The following is a 17,560-nucleotide window of genomic DNA, read 5'->3' on the forward strand; positions in this document are numbered from 1 at the left end:
AGTGGAGCCGGCACGGAGATCCCTGGGGGCTTCTCGGGTCTTATGCTGGGTTTTCAGCCCTGACTCTGACCTCTGAATCATGCATGTCTAATTAAAGGTCTAGAATCATTGCTTTCTTCTTTAAGCAGTAATTCAGTAATCTACCAGTCAGTGTAGCAGTCCTGCGCTTGCCCGGCCGTCTCCTCCGTCTGCGCGCTGTGACGGCACTACCGCATCACACGGTGGCTCCTCTCTGATGAACTCCCCTGGGGGCTGGCCTCACCTCTTCGTGTGGACCGTCATGTCTCCTGGAGCGGGAGACCAGCTCTTGGCGATGCTCCTTGGCTTTCACTGCCCCGTCTGCTGGACGGTCTCAGCCCTCCTGGGCTCTCATATGTGGCCTTTCGTAGTGGTCAAGTCCGAACAAGAGAGTCCGAGTCTCTTCCCGGTCTGTTCTGTGTAGCTCTCTTGTTTTAGAAGAGTAATAAAGGAGCAGGGATGGATGAGCCTGCTCCTTTGATCTTTCCCGCTTCCCAGAGCAAAGGTAGAGAGAAGGCTGTGGAGGCGGCAGGGCGGGGTCCTCGCTCATCTGCGGGGCTGGCGTCACTCTCCCGCGGCAGGGCCAGGATGGGCTCTGCGCTGCGGTGGTGCAAGGAGAGAGTGGACAAGTGTGGGAGCACCGCTTGGGCTTTTCCCCGCTGCTTCCACTTGAGTGTTTTCTAAAGGAACCGTTTCTCTGGTTTGAATAAATGGCAGCGCTGGCTAACTGGAGTGAAGGACCTCGGTGTGTATTCAGTCTGCTTTCCCGGCCCCTCACCTGGGGTTAAGGAGTTTCGCCCTTTGTGTGCAGAACCAGGGTCCTGATTTCAGGCTCTTGGTGTCTCTTGTGGAAGAACTTGGTCCTCACGCTTGCCATGCCCTGGGCCCTCTGCAGGCCCACTTTCCTCTCGGAAAGGCTGTGGGCTTCATGACGGCACGGCCACTCTCTCTGCGGGGAGAGCCTGTCCCCTGCCCACAAAGCCAGAGGCTCTGTGGACTCAGCGGCTGCCGCGTGGAGCCAGAAAGCCCTTGTTTCTGGTCTGTGGGGAGTCACTTCTACTGGAAAGGCATGGAAATGACGCCCATGACCGCTTCAAGTGAGCTTGGGGACAAAGGACCTTGATTTTACAGAAGAAAAGCAGCATAAACACGTTGTCCGTAGGGGTGATTATTGCCCTTCCTACCAAACTGAGCTTGCCCCAGGAGAGTCAGCCTCGTCTCTTAACTGCACGTGTCCTCGAAGGACCCAGATGGAGTCTCTCGCATCACAAGCTTTGGAGAAAATCAAAAAGAGTTTCTGCCCCGGTCTTTCCTCAGTACACATTTTTATTGCCATTGACCCAGAGCCATTCCGGAGCTGCTCAGAATCTAGATCCATCCTTGCTGAGCTGGCAGGTTATATTTATGTGTAATCAGGACTATTTGTTGCTTTAGAAAATTCTGAGGGCTGCAGCCATTTTAGCTACTAATAGCTGGTGGTTATTTTTATAGGTTCCCCTTACCATTTCACTTCAAAAGTTGTTTTTTTTTTTTAATCTGTTTGAAATAGAAGGATCCATAGGACTCTTCATGGCTGTCCAGTGATTAAGACTTTGCACTATCAGTGCAGGGAGCACAGATTCAGCCCCTGGTCAGGGAACTAAGATCCCATGTGCCACATGGCCAGTAACAGAAAGAAAGAGAAGGATCTGTACAGATGAGTCAGAATCTTCCTCTTCAGAGGTCGGCGCATTTGGAGGTTGACTGTGAAAGGACGGTCTACTTCTGTAGGTCACAGTGGCTGTAATGTTTGTTCGCGTGTCATTCGGCGGCTCTGGCCAGAGGCCTTGGAGAGGAGATACCGGGCTGAGCAGTCCTTCCTTTCTGAGGACGGACTGCTCATCAATTCTAGCGATGGTTATGGCCAGAACAGATTTGAAAGTCAGGTAGACAGTTCTTTCCGATGTCGGCGTTAACCTTTCTAGGTTAAAGAATGAAGGCAGCATGGGCAGTCTAACCCAGAATGGGAACTGTGTCCCTGTACAGACTTAATGGGACGGAGTTCACAAGTAGCGTGTGGGAGTAGGAATCGCCACGTTCTTATCTCATGGAAGAGACCTTTAATACCAGTAAGTTCAACCGTCCACTTTGGGGATTCCCTTGAGAAGCAATTAGAAAACTCAGAGCTCTCTGGCTCTGGCCATTCTGTTGCCAGAAAAAGAAGACCAGCTTTACTTCCCCAGTGTGTTTATTCAGTCCCATGGCTTCTTCCGGTTCAGTTACTTGCTTGTTGGAACTCAAGACTTAGGGTTCTTGTTAAGATGGCGTTTCTCCTTACAGAGTCAACGCTCCGTATTTTCTTTCAGATTTGTTCAGAGTCTCCTGGTGTTTTCCTTCATTCAGAATCCAATGGCTCCAGGGTCTCTTTGAAAACTTCCATTTTGCAAGCCTCCTCCTCCATCTCCCCACTCCTCTGACTCCTGTGTAACCCAAATGCTTATGTTTTTTTCATGCCAAGCAGATTTCTGATCTAAACAGATTTTAGTGGGTTATTCCAGTGCAAATAGATTTGGCGATAGAGTTTTGTTTGCTCAGCAAGAATCACCAGGTTTGATCAATACCTGGAGATTTTTTAAAAAGGATTTTTGTTGGGGAAGTGTCAATTTTATTTTTTAATTTTTTGACTCTGCCACACAGCTTGTGGGATCTTAGTTCCCCACCCAGGGCTTGAACCTGGGCCTTCAGCAATGAAAGCATGGAGTCCTGACCACTGGACCACCAGAGAAAATCCCCTTTTAAATGATTTAATTTGGTCATTGACTGAGAGGGCCTTGAGACTAGAAACCTTCCCTTAGCCCCAGAGGTTGGCTGATTCAGGGCATCGAGGTGGCTTGATTCCTTATCGTTCCTCTGGGTCTCTGTCAGTTTTGAACCTTCTAGTTCAAGTTCCAGAGTCAGAAGTCTTAGGAAGCAGGATAGAGCAAATGAAAACTTCATAAACAAGGGATTCATCACTCCAGGCCTCAGGACGGTCATCCGCAGCTGCTCTGCGAGGAAGGCGGTGCTGTCTGCCTGCCCTGGGGACTGAGGTTTTAGCCTTGCGCTGAGTGTTGGGGTGGGGGTGGGCAGAGCCGCTGTCAGCACCTCAGCACGTGTGGGGCCCGAGAGGGCAGAGCCTCTGTTCATGTGTCTGGTTCTGTACGTACTCTGATACTTGACCTGCCCGCTTTCCTTTCCTTTCTCTGCAGGAGTGTATAGACCTGATGGTAGCCTGGGGCCGTCCCGGTAGGTGGGCTGTTCTCATCAGGGGTGGGCAGCTTCTTCCTTTTTTGGCTTCTCAGTGGCCACGTTGCAAGGGGCATTCTGAGAATAACACTGCAGAAACAGTGAAGCCCAGGGATAATTTCTCCACACCTGCTGGCCCAGCAGCGCCGCACGCAGGAGAGCCTACAGGGAAGGAAAGCAGCCAAGGCCTCACGCAAGGGTGAGAGAAGTGGTTACAGTTAGGGCAGTTTGGAGGAGAGTCGGAGCCCTGCTGGACGATGGGGGTCCCAGCCCTTCGTGTTGCCCTTGGGCACAGAACCAGTAGTGCGTCTCGTCATGCTGCTTTGGACAGAAACGCTTAGACTGAGCTTGACAATTTCTAAGACGTTGAAGTGAAAGTGACGGTGCTCAGTGTCCGCCTCTTTGCGACCCATGGGCTGTACGCCATGGGTTCTCCAGGCCAGGGTACTGGAGTGGGTGGCCGTTCCCTTCTCCAGGGCGTCTTTCCAGCCCAAGGATCGAACCCAGGTCTCCCACATTCCAGGCAGATTCTTGAACAGCTGAGCCACGGGAGAAGCCCAAGAATGCTAAGATGTTAGATAGTAGTAACTCTCAGTACTTAGGCTTGCTTTGGGTACAGCTTTTGCTGGTTGGATCCAGAAGTGTTTCCTTTCCTTTTCTCCTTTAAATAAATCAGATCTCTACTTACCACTGCCCAGTTGGTTTTCCCCATTTGAGTATAAATAACTGGATCCTGGCTTTGATCTCCAGCTGTCTAGTGTTTAGGATCTGTGAAGGGAGCCCTGGAAACGTCCCTGACCTGGCCCTGCTGGAACAACCTGGCCCTGCTGGAAGGTCCCACTTTCGGCTGTCTTGGGCTCAGACGCTGGACTCATTATAGACCCTTGGCAGTTACCTTCCCTTTTGCAGGCTTGGCGTCAGATATCTGTGGGATTTGAAAAAGAACATCATCATAAATCAAGATGTAGCCCAATAAACCTCTGGTATCAGAGAAAACCAGTTTTTCTGCCATCAAAAGACTCTGGTTCTTGATGTTTGTCCTTAGGTCTTATTTGATCCTCCCAGTTGTGAGCAGAGAAGTATTTGGAGCCCAAAGCTTGAGTTTTTTCACTCTGCCTGTGGTGACTGCTGCTGCTGCTGCTAAGTCGCTTCAGTTGTGTCCGACTGTGCGACCCCATAGACGGCAGCCCACCAGGCTCCCCCGTCCCTGGGATTCTCCAGGCAAGAACACTGGAATAGGTTGCCATTTCCTTCTCCAGTGCATGAAAGGGAAAAGTGAAAGTGAAGTCACTAGTCGTGTCGGACTCTTAGCGACTCCATGGATTGCAGCCCACCAGGCTCCTCCACCTATGGGATTTTCCAGGCAAGAGTACTGGAGTGGGGTGCCATTGCCTTCTCCCCTGTGGTGACTAGAAGTTGCCTAAGTCAGTTTTAAAATGGACTGAAGATCTTAGGCTGGTAGATTTGACAGCTCCCCTCTTCTCCTTCAGGCTGGCTTTGTTTCATCTGACCCTTGACAGTCACATTGTTTTATCTTCCTTCCTCTCCACACCGCCCCCAACCCCCCACCGTTTCTCCCATCTCTCCTTGGTACTTACAGAGTCCAGCGATGTAGAGAGTTGGGGAAGGTCTATTTGACTAGACAGCTGGGTAAGTTAGGCTGATCCTACCTGGACCAAAACAAGAGGGATAAACTCTCTTAATATCTACTCATTTGAGCACCAGGGCCATGAAATCTGCCCTATCACACCAGCCTCAGAAGAGTTTAGGAGTCCAGACCCCTAAACTTGGCTGCCCTCTTGATCTGGGGGAAGACTTCTGAAGTTCTCTCTCCATTTCTCTGTACTCTGAGGGTGCTGGAGCTTCTTAACTACATGAAGGAGGAGGCTAAGAAAGCGAGGCAAGATCTCAGGAAGACTGCCCAAGGGTGACGACCTTTCAGGGGGACACGGTGAATTCAGACCTGCAGTGATGGTTCTGGTGTTCACACTGAGGGCTTTGTGATGGATTTAGTCAGAAGTAATCGGGGAAGGAGGACATGGAGAATATCCTTGTACCAAGTATAACTTTCACTCCCCCAGCTTTCTTTTACAGAATTAATCATCTTGTCACCAGCTCGGTTTAAAGTACTAATTCAAGAAATTTGTTTCGTCACAGCTTATGACCTGGCTGAGGCCTCTTAATGAGAAATTGGCCTAAGTGCAGTATTACCATGAGAGACTGCCCTTCTGAAGAGCCTGGCTGCTGAGACACTGGAAGACACTGGTTTATATCGTATTTCCTCTCAAGTTAATCTGTGAAACATAAATTATACTTTTGACTTGACAGAGTATCAGTGTTCTCACTGCTACCCTGCAGCTTAGATCCTCAGAAGGATCTAAGCAAATGTCTGTTCAGCAGCTTCAAAAGCATTAAGACAGTTTAAAGAAGCTGCTTTGACAGACTTGTTACATCTCATTTATAATAACACGCTTGGAACCTTGTTTGTTTAAGAGCGTCTCAGAAGAAGGTAATGCCTTGTAGTTGTTCCTAAGCACTTGGGAGGTTAGGGTGACAGGCAGACACCCCATGTCTCTTCAGAAAAATGCATTTCTTAGTCATGTGGGAAATACTGCTCTCGCCTCAGAACCTCTGTAGGCCTCTCCAAAGGCAGCTGGAGAAGTTCCCTCCGACAGCAGCCCAAGGGTAACGCTTTGACCTTCTACTAAAGTTGACAGTTGCCAAGATGAGGTGAATTATTTATCAGAAAGGGTCGATTAAAAGATCTTAAATAGAAGGGAGTGCTAATATGGAATAGTCTTTGCCTTTTCCCAGCAGCTTTGGCCACACACCTGAGCTCTTTGTGAGTGTCTCTCCCCAGGCCACTGTAGGTGTTGGAGGTTTCGCAAGGGAGGGCTGGGGGAGGATGCTGCACGGGGTCCATGGAGGGCTCTCAAAGCAATCTTCTGATGTTTAGCAGCCAGCATGTGAGGAACTAATATCTCCTTGCCTTTTCTAATAGGGGCTCTCTCTTTTTTTAAACAGGAATATCAATTCTGAAAATATTTTAGAATATTTATCATGTGTGAGGCCTGAGGCTTCCTAACTGTTTCAGCTCACCTGAAAATAGTACTGCTTTTCTTCAGGGGCAGTAGAAACCAAGGGTGTTGGGAAATCCACGGCGGTCCAGCTGTTAGGACTCCGCGCTTCTGCTGCCTGGTTGGGGAACTAAGATCTGATCTGCAAGAAAAAGAAAACTGAACTGAAGAGGACCCACGGTCATCACTAATTTCAGATTCGTAAGCCTTAGAATTAGAACGAATCTTAGAGGCATAGGCCAGTCTCCTCACTTCACATGTGAAAAAGTGGGGACTCAGAAACATCATGATTTATAACCTTGATAAGAATGCACATATTTTAGCTTCCTGCTTAGTCCCTTTCCCACTGCAGGGGCTGCAGGCTGGGCCTTTGGAGCCCGGAGATACACAGGCGTGCCTTTAGGGAAGGCGGAAGGAGCCTCCAGCCTGGTGGTGCTGAGGTGTGTTCACATTCCTGGAGGCCCGGGATTGGGACAGGCACTGACAGCCAGGCTCCACGTGGATGGTGCTTTCACCTTATCCCCTTCATCTCCAGCTCTCCTCCCACCCTACCCCGCTGGCCTCACCATTTGCCTTGGATAGATGTCCTTGTTCTGTTACTTTAAAAAATATGTATGGTGGAGTCTCGTATGTATATTTTAAATCTCAGCTTAAAGATCTTGATGAGTGACCCCTGAGTGGAGACAACGCGCTGGTGGTCTGAGAGTGGGTCCTGAAGTCTGTGAGGTCCCTTTCTGAGCTCTGAAGTTGTGTGGCTGTCAGCAAGGTGGTCCTCCTGCCACCAGCTCCGCGGATGAGGGAGGGCCCCGTTCCTGAGGAATGAAGATGGGAAACTCTGGGCCCAGAGTCACTGCATTTGTCCTCAGTAGAAAGCTGGGGACAGGCGGGCTGTGACCTGCCTGTGTGTCTGCCTCCCCACTGCCGGGGGAGGGGCTGGAGGAGAAGTGGAGGCTGTCTTCCAGCTCAGGATTCTGCTGAAACGGGTCTGTTCCCATTATCATTATAGCTCTGGAGACCTCTGCATTTCCAGGTCACCCCAGGGAGTGTAGGAGTGTTATTCCTAAAAACTTCTCCCCTGCCTCGTCTCACGTTGGGCAGTCTTTGACAGAAGGCCTGATTTTAATCCCAGACTCAGTTGCTCTTCCTTGATTGACACGGAGGAACCAGCCAGAGCCTTGGTGGGCTCCCCATCCCATTTCTGCGTCCGGTTCTCCATGTGGTTCCGGGGCCAGCCTGCCTGGGCTGGGATTCGACGCCGCTCCATCCTGTCTGGCCTTCACATCTCGGTGCCTCAGTTTTCTCCCCTGTAAATTAGGAATAATCGCAGTGCCCAGCACAGAGGTCCAAGGGCTTACATGTGGTCCTGCAAATAAAGCGCCCAGCGCTTGTGCCAGGCTCAGCTCCAGGAACGCGTGCCTCTGTTCTCATTTCCCTGTCCTCCTCTCCCCCCCTTCCCCTCCTGCCCACCTCCTGGATGGATGGAGACCCCGTGAGCAGCCGGCGCAGAGCTGCTGCGGCAAGAGCAAGGAGACCTTTCCAGGCTGCGCTTGGCGCTGGCCTGTCTTGCGTCGGTGAGAGTCAAAGAGGCTCTTTACAAGGCTGAGCGCTCCACCCTGCCCTCAGCTCACTGTGCGTCCTCCGCGCCCCAAAGAGGACCCCACATAGGGTGCTTGGAGCTCCCGCTGGTGTGCAGAGCTCAGAGCTGGTCGCCCAGGAGTGTGGTATTCGGTTAATTGAGGCGACGCAGCTGGTCTTCCTGGAGACATGGGGTATTTCTCACCTTATCTCATGCGATGGGGGTGGGGTGGGGTCTGGCTCCTGTGGTCCTTGCTCAGTAGCTGTTGTGCCTTCAAATAAGGGAGAAAGGAGTGTGCTTTCATAGAGCTGGGAACTGTACCAGTCCCATTGTAGCCATGCGTTCCGGGAAACAAACTCACTCATAAGGATGGTGCAGATAGTGAAGTGCAGTTTGGTACACTGGCGGGCCCAAGGCAGAGTCTCCTCTTAGCCAAGGACCCTGACCAGTTTTTGTGAAAACCTTATATACCCTAAGCATACGTGCCCAAACCCACCTCCCCAAATTCCCTGAAACTAGTCTGAACAAAGGAAGAGAAAGATACAATCAAAGTTAACCTGTGATTCATGTGCCTTAAGCCTAGGTAGTTAACAGAGGACAGTTATCAATAGGCCTTTGGTCATACCCCAATAAGCATAATAGAATTTATGATTCTACTTGGTTACACAGATAATTAGGCTATTCTTTTAGGCATTGGAGAGTCTAGGTATGAGCTGTGGGGTTCTTCCATCTGGGGGGTCTGGTTTTCCAGCTGGTATGTTGCTTCCATAGATACTGGGCATAGAGCTCAAAGTCCACAGTCCAGCCTAAGATGGAGCCTGTTCTGTCTGTCTTCTCCTTCACCATTGCTTTGACGACTACAGTAGAACCCGTGCTGCAGGCAGGCAGGCAGGGCTGAAGGCGGGGTGGGGGGGTAGGGGGGGTTGGGGGGGGTGGTCCCGAAACGCCGGGAAAGCTGGAGAGGCTCTGCCGCTGCTGCCTGGCCTGGTTGCAGGGCCCCTGGTGCTCCCTTGTACAGACTCACCCTGGGTTTTTCAGTACGAGTCATTCGTCAGGCCTGGACCACTGGTTTTGCCCTATTAATAAGTAGCAGTTTCAATCACTATGATTTTCACCGAGTACCAGGGATAATTGGGGTGGGGGTTAGGGAGTGGGATTGAGTTCATTATCACAGGGTCAAATACTGCAGAGGGTTGAAAGTAAAAGCTTGTGTCCCTTCTACCGCGGCAGCCTCTGGTCTGTGGGTGACCGGGTACCCGTCACACACGGGTGTGTTTGCAGATGCACGTCCAAGCTCATGCTGCAAGCAGGTGTGGGTTGCTTTGTTTTCTAAGGGTGTCACACTTTACATATTGTTCGGCAACTTTTTAAAATGTGGACAAATTCTAATATTTAGAAATTTTTGTTTTAAATTTTAGTTGTCCACTAGCCCATCATATGGACGTTCCACAGATTACTCACCAGACTTCTATTAACCTTGAAAATAAGGAGAGAAAGTCTGAATAAGGGCCACTTGGCACCTCTTCTCCATCCGGTAGCCTTCCCAGCTCTGCCGCAGTTGGGAGGAACTCTCTCTGGAGAAACTGAGTGGGAGTTTATGGACTTGGGCAGACACCAAAGAAGGGAAGGTGGGAGTGAGGTACCAGGCCAGAGGTAGGAGGATCGGATGAGAATGCACACTGTACCCGGAGGCTCTGGATTCAGAATAGAGGCTGCCAGAGCTGAAGTTCCATTCAGAATTAAACTGGGTTTTCAGGGGGACTACTTTTATTCTTAAATGCATTTGAAATAGCAAAGTCAACTTTTACAAAGAAAAAGTGGACTTTTGCTTCAGATACAAGCTAACAAGCCATAGTAATAAAAGAAGTATGGGATCCATGCCAGAACAGGTGATAGACAAAAACGGAATAGAAGACAGGTCTCAGAAACAGACCCGTGTATATGTGGGAACTTAATATACTATAAAAAGGTACCCCAGGGGACTTGTCTGGTGGTCCAGTGGCTAACACTTGACCCAGTGCAGGGGGCCCGGGTTTGCCCACTGGCCGGGGAACTGGATCCCACATACTGCAACTAAAAATCCTGCATGAGGTGGCTGAAAGGATGAAGATGGGAGGTCCCACATGCTGCACCTAAGACCTGGCGCAGCCAAAAGACGTAAGTGAATATTTAAAAAAATAAAAAGGCACCACAGATCAATGAAGAAAGGATGAGTTGCTTAGTAGGTAGTGTTGGGAAAACGGACTCATCAGTTGGAAAACCATAAACCAGTTGACCACATCATATCACATACGATGGTAGATTCTGAGAGAATTAAAGGCCTAAATGAAAGTGGTAACACCACAAAATTAATAGAGGCCCACTCTCCTTTATCCACAAATGTGAAACCCAAGAAGCTCTGAAAACCAAAAGCTCTCTCCTAACCCACAAGGCAGGAAAACTTGAGGTGAATCGTTTTGCACATTTCCTTCTCCTGCTGAATGTGAGTATCACACATTTCACTGCCGTGTTTTATCAAACTTACTGTGAAAACTTACATTCAGAAAAATTAAGAGAGTCATCCATTGGGCACCCGTATATCTACAGCTGAACTCAATACTTATCATTTTGGTCTATTTGTTTAATCTATATATGTATATTTGTATATTTTTCCCCCTTTTTTAACTGGACCATTTGAAATAAGTTGCAGACATTGTGATACTCTATACGTACTGCTATGTACTGGTATTTCCATAAGGAAAGAGACATTATCCTACAGACTCATGATCAGATCATCAGATCAGTCACTCAGTCGTGTCCGACTCTTTGCAACCCCATGAACTGCAGCACGCCAGGCCTCCCTGTCCATCACCAACTCCCGGAGTTCACTGAGACTCACGTCCATCGAGTCAGTGATGCCATCCAGCCATCTCATCCTCTGTCGTCCCCTTCTCCTCCTGCCCCCAATCCCTCCCAGCATCAGAGTCTTTTCCAACGAGTCAACTTTTCACATGAGGTGGCCAAAGTACTGGAGTTTCAGCTTTAGCATCATTCCTTCCAAAGAAATCCCAGGGCTGATCTCCTTCACAATGGACTGGTTGGATCTCCTTGCAGTCCAAGGGACTCTCAAGAGTCTTCTCCAACACCACAGTTCAAAAGCATCAATTCTTTGGCACTCAGCCTTCTTCACAGTCCAACTCTCACATCCATACATGACCACAGGAAAAACCATAGCCTTGACTGGACGAACCTTTGTTGGCAAAGTAATGTCTCTGCTTTTGAATATGCTATCTAGGTTGGTCATAACTTTCCTTCCAAGGAGTAAGCGTCTTTTAATTTCATGGCTGCAGTTACCATCTGCAGTGACTTTGGAGCCCAAAAAAATAAAGTCTGACACTGTTTCCACTGTTTTCCCATCTATTTCCCATGAAGTGGTGGGACAGGATGCCACGATCTTGGTTTTCTGAATGTTGAGCTTTAAACCAGCTTTTTCACTCTCCACTTTGACTTTCATCAAGAAGCTTTTGAGTTCCTCTTCACTTTCTGCCATAAGGGTGGTGTCATCTGCATATCTGAGGTTATTGATATTTCTCCTGGCAATCTTGATTCCAGCTTGTGCTTCTTCCAGCCCTGCATTTCTCATGATGTACTCTGCATATAAGTTAAACAAACAGGGTGACAATATGCAGCCTTGATGAACTCCTTTTCCTATTTGGAACCAGTCTGTTGTTCCATATCCAGTTCTAACTGTTGCTTCCTGACCTGCATACAAATTATTCAAGAGGCAGATCAGGTGGTCTGGTATTCCCATCTCTTTCAGAATTTTCCACAGTTTATTGTGATCCACACAGTCAAAGGCTTTGGCATAGGCAATAAAGCAGAAATAGATGTTTTTCTGGAACTCTTTTGCTCTTTCCATGATCCAGCGGATGTTGGCAATTTGATCTCTGGTTCCTCTGCCTTTTCTAAAACCAGCTTGAACATCAGGAAGTTCACGGTTCACATGTTGCTAAAGCCTGGCTTGGAGAATTTTGAGCATTACTTTACTAGCGTGTGAGAGGAGTGCAACTGTGCGGTAGTTTGAGCATTCTTTGGCATTGCCTTTCTTTGGGATTGGAATGAAAACTGATCTTTTCCAGTCCTGTGGCCACTGCTGAGTTTTCCAAATTTGCTGGCATACTGAGTGCAGCACTTTCACAGCATCATCTTTCAGGATTTGGAATAGCTCAACTGGAATTTCATCACCTCCACTAGCTTTGTTCGTAGTGATGCTTTCTAAGGCCCACTTGACTTCACATTCCAGGATGTCTGGCTCTAGGTCATTGATCACACCATCGTGATTATCTGGGTCGTGAAGATCTTTTTTGTATAGTTCTTCTGTGTATTCTTGCCATCTCTTCTTAATATCTTCTGCTTCTGTTGGGTCCATACCATATCTGTCCTTTATCGAACCCATCTTTGCATGAAATGTTCCTTTGGTATCTCTGATTTTCTTGAAGAGATCTCTAGTCTTCCCCATTCTGTTGTTTTCCTCTATTTCTTTGCATTGATCGCTGAAGAAGGCTTTCTTATCTCTTCTTGCTATTCTTTGGAACTCTGCATTCAGATGTTTATATCTTCCCTTTTCTCCTTTGCTTTTCGCTTCTCTTCTTTTCACAGCTATTTGTAAGGCCTCCCCAGACAGCCATGTTGCTTTTTTGCATTTCTTTTCCATGGGGATGGTCTTGATCCCTGTCTCCTGTACAATGTCACGAACCTCATTCCATAGTTCATCAGGCACTCTATCTTATCAGATCTAGGCTCTTAAATCTATTTCTCGCTTCCACTGTATAATCATAAGGGATTTGATTTAGGTCATACCTGAATGGTCTAGTGGTTTTCCCTACTTTCTTCAATTTAAGTCTGAATTTAGCAATAAGGAGTTCATGGTCTGAGCCACAGGCAGCTCCTGGTCTTGTTTTTGCTGACTGTATAGAGCTTCTCCATCTTTGGCTGCAAAGAATATAATCAATCTGATTTCGGTGTTGACCATCTGGTGATGTCCATGTATAGAGTCTTCTCTTGTGTTGTTGGAAGAGGGTGTTTGTTATGACCAGTGCATTTTCTTGGCAAAACTCTATTAGTCTTTGCCCTGCTTCATTCCATATTCCAAGGCCAAATTTGCCTGTTACTCCAGGTGTTTCTTGACTTCCTACTTTTGCATTCCTTTCCCCCATAATGAAAAGAATCATAATCGTCAACATTAAAAAAAATTAACAGTAATTCCATAATATCATCTAGTACCCACATTCACACCTGTCCAGTTATCCCCCACTTTTTTCCCCACTGAACACGTGTTTATTGAGCATTTGAGCATTATTTGTCTCAGTCAGTTCAGTTAAGTCACTCAGTCGTGTATGACTCTTTGCGACCCCATGAATCGCAGCACGCCAGGCCTCCCTGTCCATCACCAACTCCCGGAGTTCACTCAGAGTCACGTCCATCAAGTTAGTGATGCCATCCAGCCATCTCATCCTCTGTCGTCCCCTTCTCCTCCTGACCCCAGTCCCTCCCAGCATCAGTCTTTCCATTGAGTCAGCTCTTCGCATGAGGTGGCCAAAGTACTGGAATTTCAGCTTCAGCATCAGTCCTTCCAAAGAACACCCAGGGCTGATCTCCTTCAGAATGGACTGGTTGGATCTCCTTGCAGTCCAAGGGACTCTCAAGAGTCTTCTCCAGCACCACAGTTCAAAAGCATCAATTCTTCGGTGCTCAGCTTTCTTCACAGTCCAACTCTCACATCCATACATGACCACTGGAAAAACCATAGCCTTGACTAGACGAACCTTTGTTGGCAAAGTAATGTCTCTGCTTTTATGCTATCTAGGTTGGTCATAACTTTCCTTCCAAGGAGTAAGCGTCTTTTAATTTCATGGCTGCAGTCACCATCTGCAGTGACTTTGGAGCCCAAAACAATAAACTCTGACACGGTTTCCACTATTTCCCCATCTGTTTCCCTTGAAGTGATGGGACCAGATGCCATGATCTTCGTTTTCTGAATGTTGAGCTTTAAGCCAACTTTTTCACTCTCCACTTTCACTTTCATCAAGAGGCTTTTGAGTTCCTCTTCACTTTCTGCCATAAGGGTAGTGTCATCTGCATATCTGAGCTTATTGATATTTCTCCTGGATATCTTGATTCCAGCTTGTGCTTCTTCCAGCCCAGCGTTTCTCATGATGTACTCTGCACATAAGTTAAATAAACAGGATGACAATATTCAGCCTTGACAAACTCCTTTTCCTATTTGGAACCAGTCTGTTGTTTCATGTCCAGTTCTAACTATTGCTTCCTGACCTGCATGCATATAGGTTTCTCAAGAGGCAGATCAGGTGGTGTGGTATTCCCATCTCTTTCTGAATTTTCCACGGTTCATTGTGATCCACACAGTCAAAGGCTTTGGCATAGTCAATAAAGCAGAAATAGATGTTTTTCTGGAAGTCTCTTGCTTTCTCGATGATCCAGCGGATTATTTGTTTACTGTTCGTTGAATAATGTTTAGTGAAAATTGTTGAACACCTGCTATTGAGGTCACTCTGGAAAATACAGAAATAGAGATGTGTTTGCTGTCCTTGGGAACAGTCTAGTGTGGGAGAAACAGACATACAACAACCATATGCCAAAAAAAAAAAAAAAATGATGCAGGACAGGCTGCAATAAATGCCATAGTACTGGCAGAAACAAAACTCTGGAAGGACGAAGCAAGGAATCATTGATTTCTTCTGGAGCGGCCTTCCTCCAGCTATAGCTTTTGTTGGGAGAAAACTAACTACTTTTCCTGGTCCTAACTCATTCCCTCTCTGTTCAGACCTTAATGTGATTCTAATTTGAGTGATATTTGGCCTTAAACCAAAAATTTACTTCTTTAGATGGCTTTATTGAACTAAGATCCAGCCAGAATTCTAGCCATTATGTTTGGTTAGTATGTTTCATTCCTCTTGATCCAGAACTCTGTGTGTGTGTGTGTGTGTGTGTGTGTATGTGACATTGACTTCCTGTAAAGACCAAAACCAACTGACTTATAGAATGTCCCTCATTCTGGATTCAGAGAAGGCAATGACACCCCACTCCAGTACTCTTGCCTCGAAAATCCATGGATGGAGGAGCCTGGTAGGTTGCAGTCCATGGGGTTGCGAAGAGTCGGACACGACTGAGTGACTTCACTTTCGCTTTTCACTTTCATGCATCGGAGAAGGAAATGGCAACCCACTCCCGTGTTCTTGCCTGGAGACTCCCAGGGACGGGGGAGCCTGGTGGGCTGCCGTCTATGGAGTGGCACAGAGTTGGACACGACTGAAGCGACTTAGCAGCAGCATTCTGGATTTGTCTGATTTTCTCATGGTGTCGTTTAACCTGTTTCTCTAGATACTAACTACCCCTTGCATTTCTTTATAAACTCAAAGGTCTGGAATAATTTCCATCTGAACATTTTTGGCAAGAATGCAGGTGTTGTTGCCGTGCACTTCATATATGTGATGTAAGGACACATGTGACGAAGTGTCAGATTTTCCACCCTAGCTCTGTTAAGTTTAATAATTTGGTTGACATGGTGACTACCAGAAATTTCCCTTGTAAAAGCCCTTTTTTTTTTTTCTTCCCTCCTTGCAGTTAGCCAGTTACTTACAGGGCAATTCATTGGTGACTTGCAAATATCCTGTTTTCCAATGTCCAAATTTTTAGTGTTCTGATGATAATACCTAATGGCTTTATTATCCATTGGTGATTCTTACCTTAATTATTTCCTTGGTGGGTCACTTCAAAACTATTAATCTGTGTAATATGTGCTGTTTTAGACTTTAATTAGGAGTATCACATGATAACACCTTTCTTAAGTCTGGAACAGTCTGAATTCCAAAACTCCTTTGGCCCCAAGGTTTGCAGATAAGGGATTATAGAAAAGCAGGGAGGAGTATAGAGTATCTCCGTGTCACAGGAGCAAGAGGAGTATTGTAAAGCGCAAATAAGGCAACAAACACAGATGGCATTTAAAGCCTTGAGACTCAGAAGGGAGAGGATGTAGAAGAGAATAAAAGGGGAGTCTGGACTGAGCCTTGAAGCATAGACTATTATTATGTCTGTGCTTGTGGTTGGGAGCAAGAAGAGGAAATAGAAAAGTAGATAGCGCAACCAGCAGAGTAAGAGGAAAACCAAGAGAGTCCGGGTTAGGAGCCAAGTGGAGAAAGTGAGTCACAGAGGCGGGAGCGCCGACCTGGCCCTGCTCCCAGGAGAGCTCAGGTAGACAGGACCGAAAGGTGACTGTTAGGTGTGGTGGCCTGCATGCCGTGGTGCCCTTGACAAAGCAGTTTCAGTGCAGTGCTGATGGCAAAAATCTTGTTGGAGTGGGCTTGGGGTGAGAGGGAAGAAAGGCGTTGTCAAATATAGACAACCTTGCAGAAGAGTTTTTGATACAAAACCATGAAAAGAAATGGAGAGATAGCTGTCAGTTGAAGCGGAATCAAGGCATTTTTCCAAAATTGGAGACATACTGGCCTATTTGTTTGCTGATGAGGATGATAAAGAGAAAAAAAAATAATAGTCACGTAGCCAAAATAACAGTCCACATTTTGCAAGAACACCTATAAACCAGAGGGGGCATGTGAAGTAGATTGAAATGATTGCTCCCAGGGGAAAAGGTCTGCAGCGTGGATAATGGAATGACCCTTGGGAATGAAAGGACACCAGAAAAAGGCCTCGCTCAGACCCAAGTGCGGGGAATCGTGTGATCCAATCAGCGGGTGTGCTGGGAGATTGAAACAGGTCAGGGAAGAGACGTTTGGCGTCTTCAGTGAAACCAGTCAGTCAGCCTCCACTGACAGACATGTGAGGGTAGAATAAAGCCATTCCCCAGGCCTTAAAATGTAATCATCAGTGATTACCTCCCGGGAGTTGAACCTGGGGACTTTTACTTTTTCCCTTGTTCTCTTTTGTAGCTGTGGTTTTTGTGAAGTATCTGTGTCTTAACTAAGCAGTTTCACTTCGTGAAATTTACCCAAGGATGAGACCGGGCAAGTGCTGCCAAGACACCCTAAATCTAGTCTAGCTGTAGGGAGCTGGATACGTAAGTTATGTCCCTAAATCTAGTCTAGCTGTAGGGAGCTGGATACGTAAGTTATGTCTCCATGTAGTAGAATCCTGGGGTTCCCAGTTGGCTCTAGTAGTAAAGAACCCGCCTGTTAGTGCAGGAGATACAGGTTCAGTCCCTGGGTTGGGAAGATCCCCTGGAGGAGGAATACACTCCAAGAATACACTCCAGTATTCTTGCCTGGGAAATTGCATAGACGGAGGAGCCTGGCTGGCAGACTGTAGTCCATGGGTCTCAAAAGAGTTGGATATGACTTAGCGACTGAGCACGCATGCACAGTAGCATCCCGCATAACCGTTTTTGAAAGAGATGAGATTATATCATTTCCATAGAAGAAAATGTATTTACAAATGAAAAAAGTAGATTTCAGAATAGATACCAAAAAAAAAGTCTCAACATATAATCCAGAAATATATTTTAAAAATAAAACCCTTTTCTTTCACATAAAATTGGCCTCAAAGTTTAGAGCTGAGTCAGCTTTCTCCAGTAGTGCAGTACACTGGGGAAGCCTTGAGCAGGAGGGTGGCA

At 47.1% G+C, this 17,560-nt stretch overlaps 1 protein-coding gene and 1 long non-coding RNA gene across 4 annotated transcripts in view; both read left to right on the plus strand.

Moving 5' to 3' along the window:
* Window positions 1-6,518, plus strand: part of LOC147352923 (uncharacterized) — a 42,417-nt gene extending 35,899 nt beyond the window's left edge. Inside the window, exon 2 of the long non-coding RNA XR_015145243.1 lies at window positions 6,408-6,518. This is a non-coding gene — a long non-coding RNA (uncharacterized LOC147352923). The remainder of the gene's footprint in view (window positions 1-6,407) is intronic.
* Window positions 1-17,560, plus strand: part of ZNRF1 (zinc and ring finger 1) — an 87,281-nt gene that overhangs the window by 38,916 nt on the left and 30,805 nt on the right. The gene's annotated exons all lie outside the window — the stretch shown is intronic.

The sequence above is a fragment of the Bos grunniens genome, chromosome 18 (genome assembly GCF_055505025.1).
Source record: "Bos grunniens cultivar Pamir isolate PY7600 chromosome 18, Bosgru_T2T1.0, whole genome shotgun sequence".
NCBI classification, from domain to species: domain Eukaryota; kingdom Metazoa; phylum Chordata; class Mammalia; order Artiodactyla; family Bovidae; genus Bos; species Bos grunniens.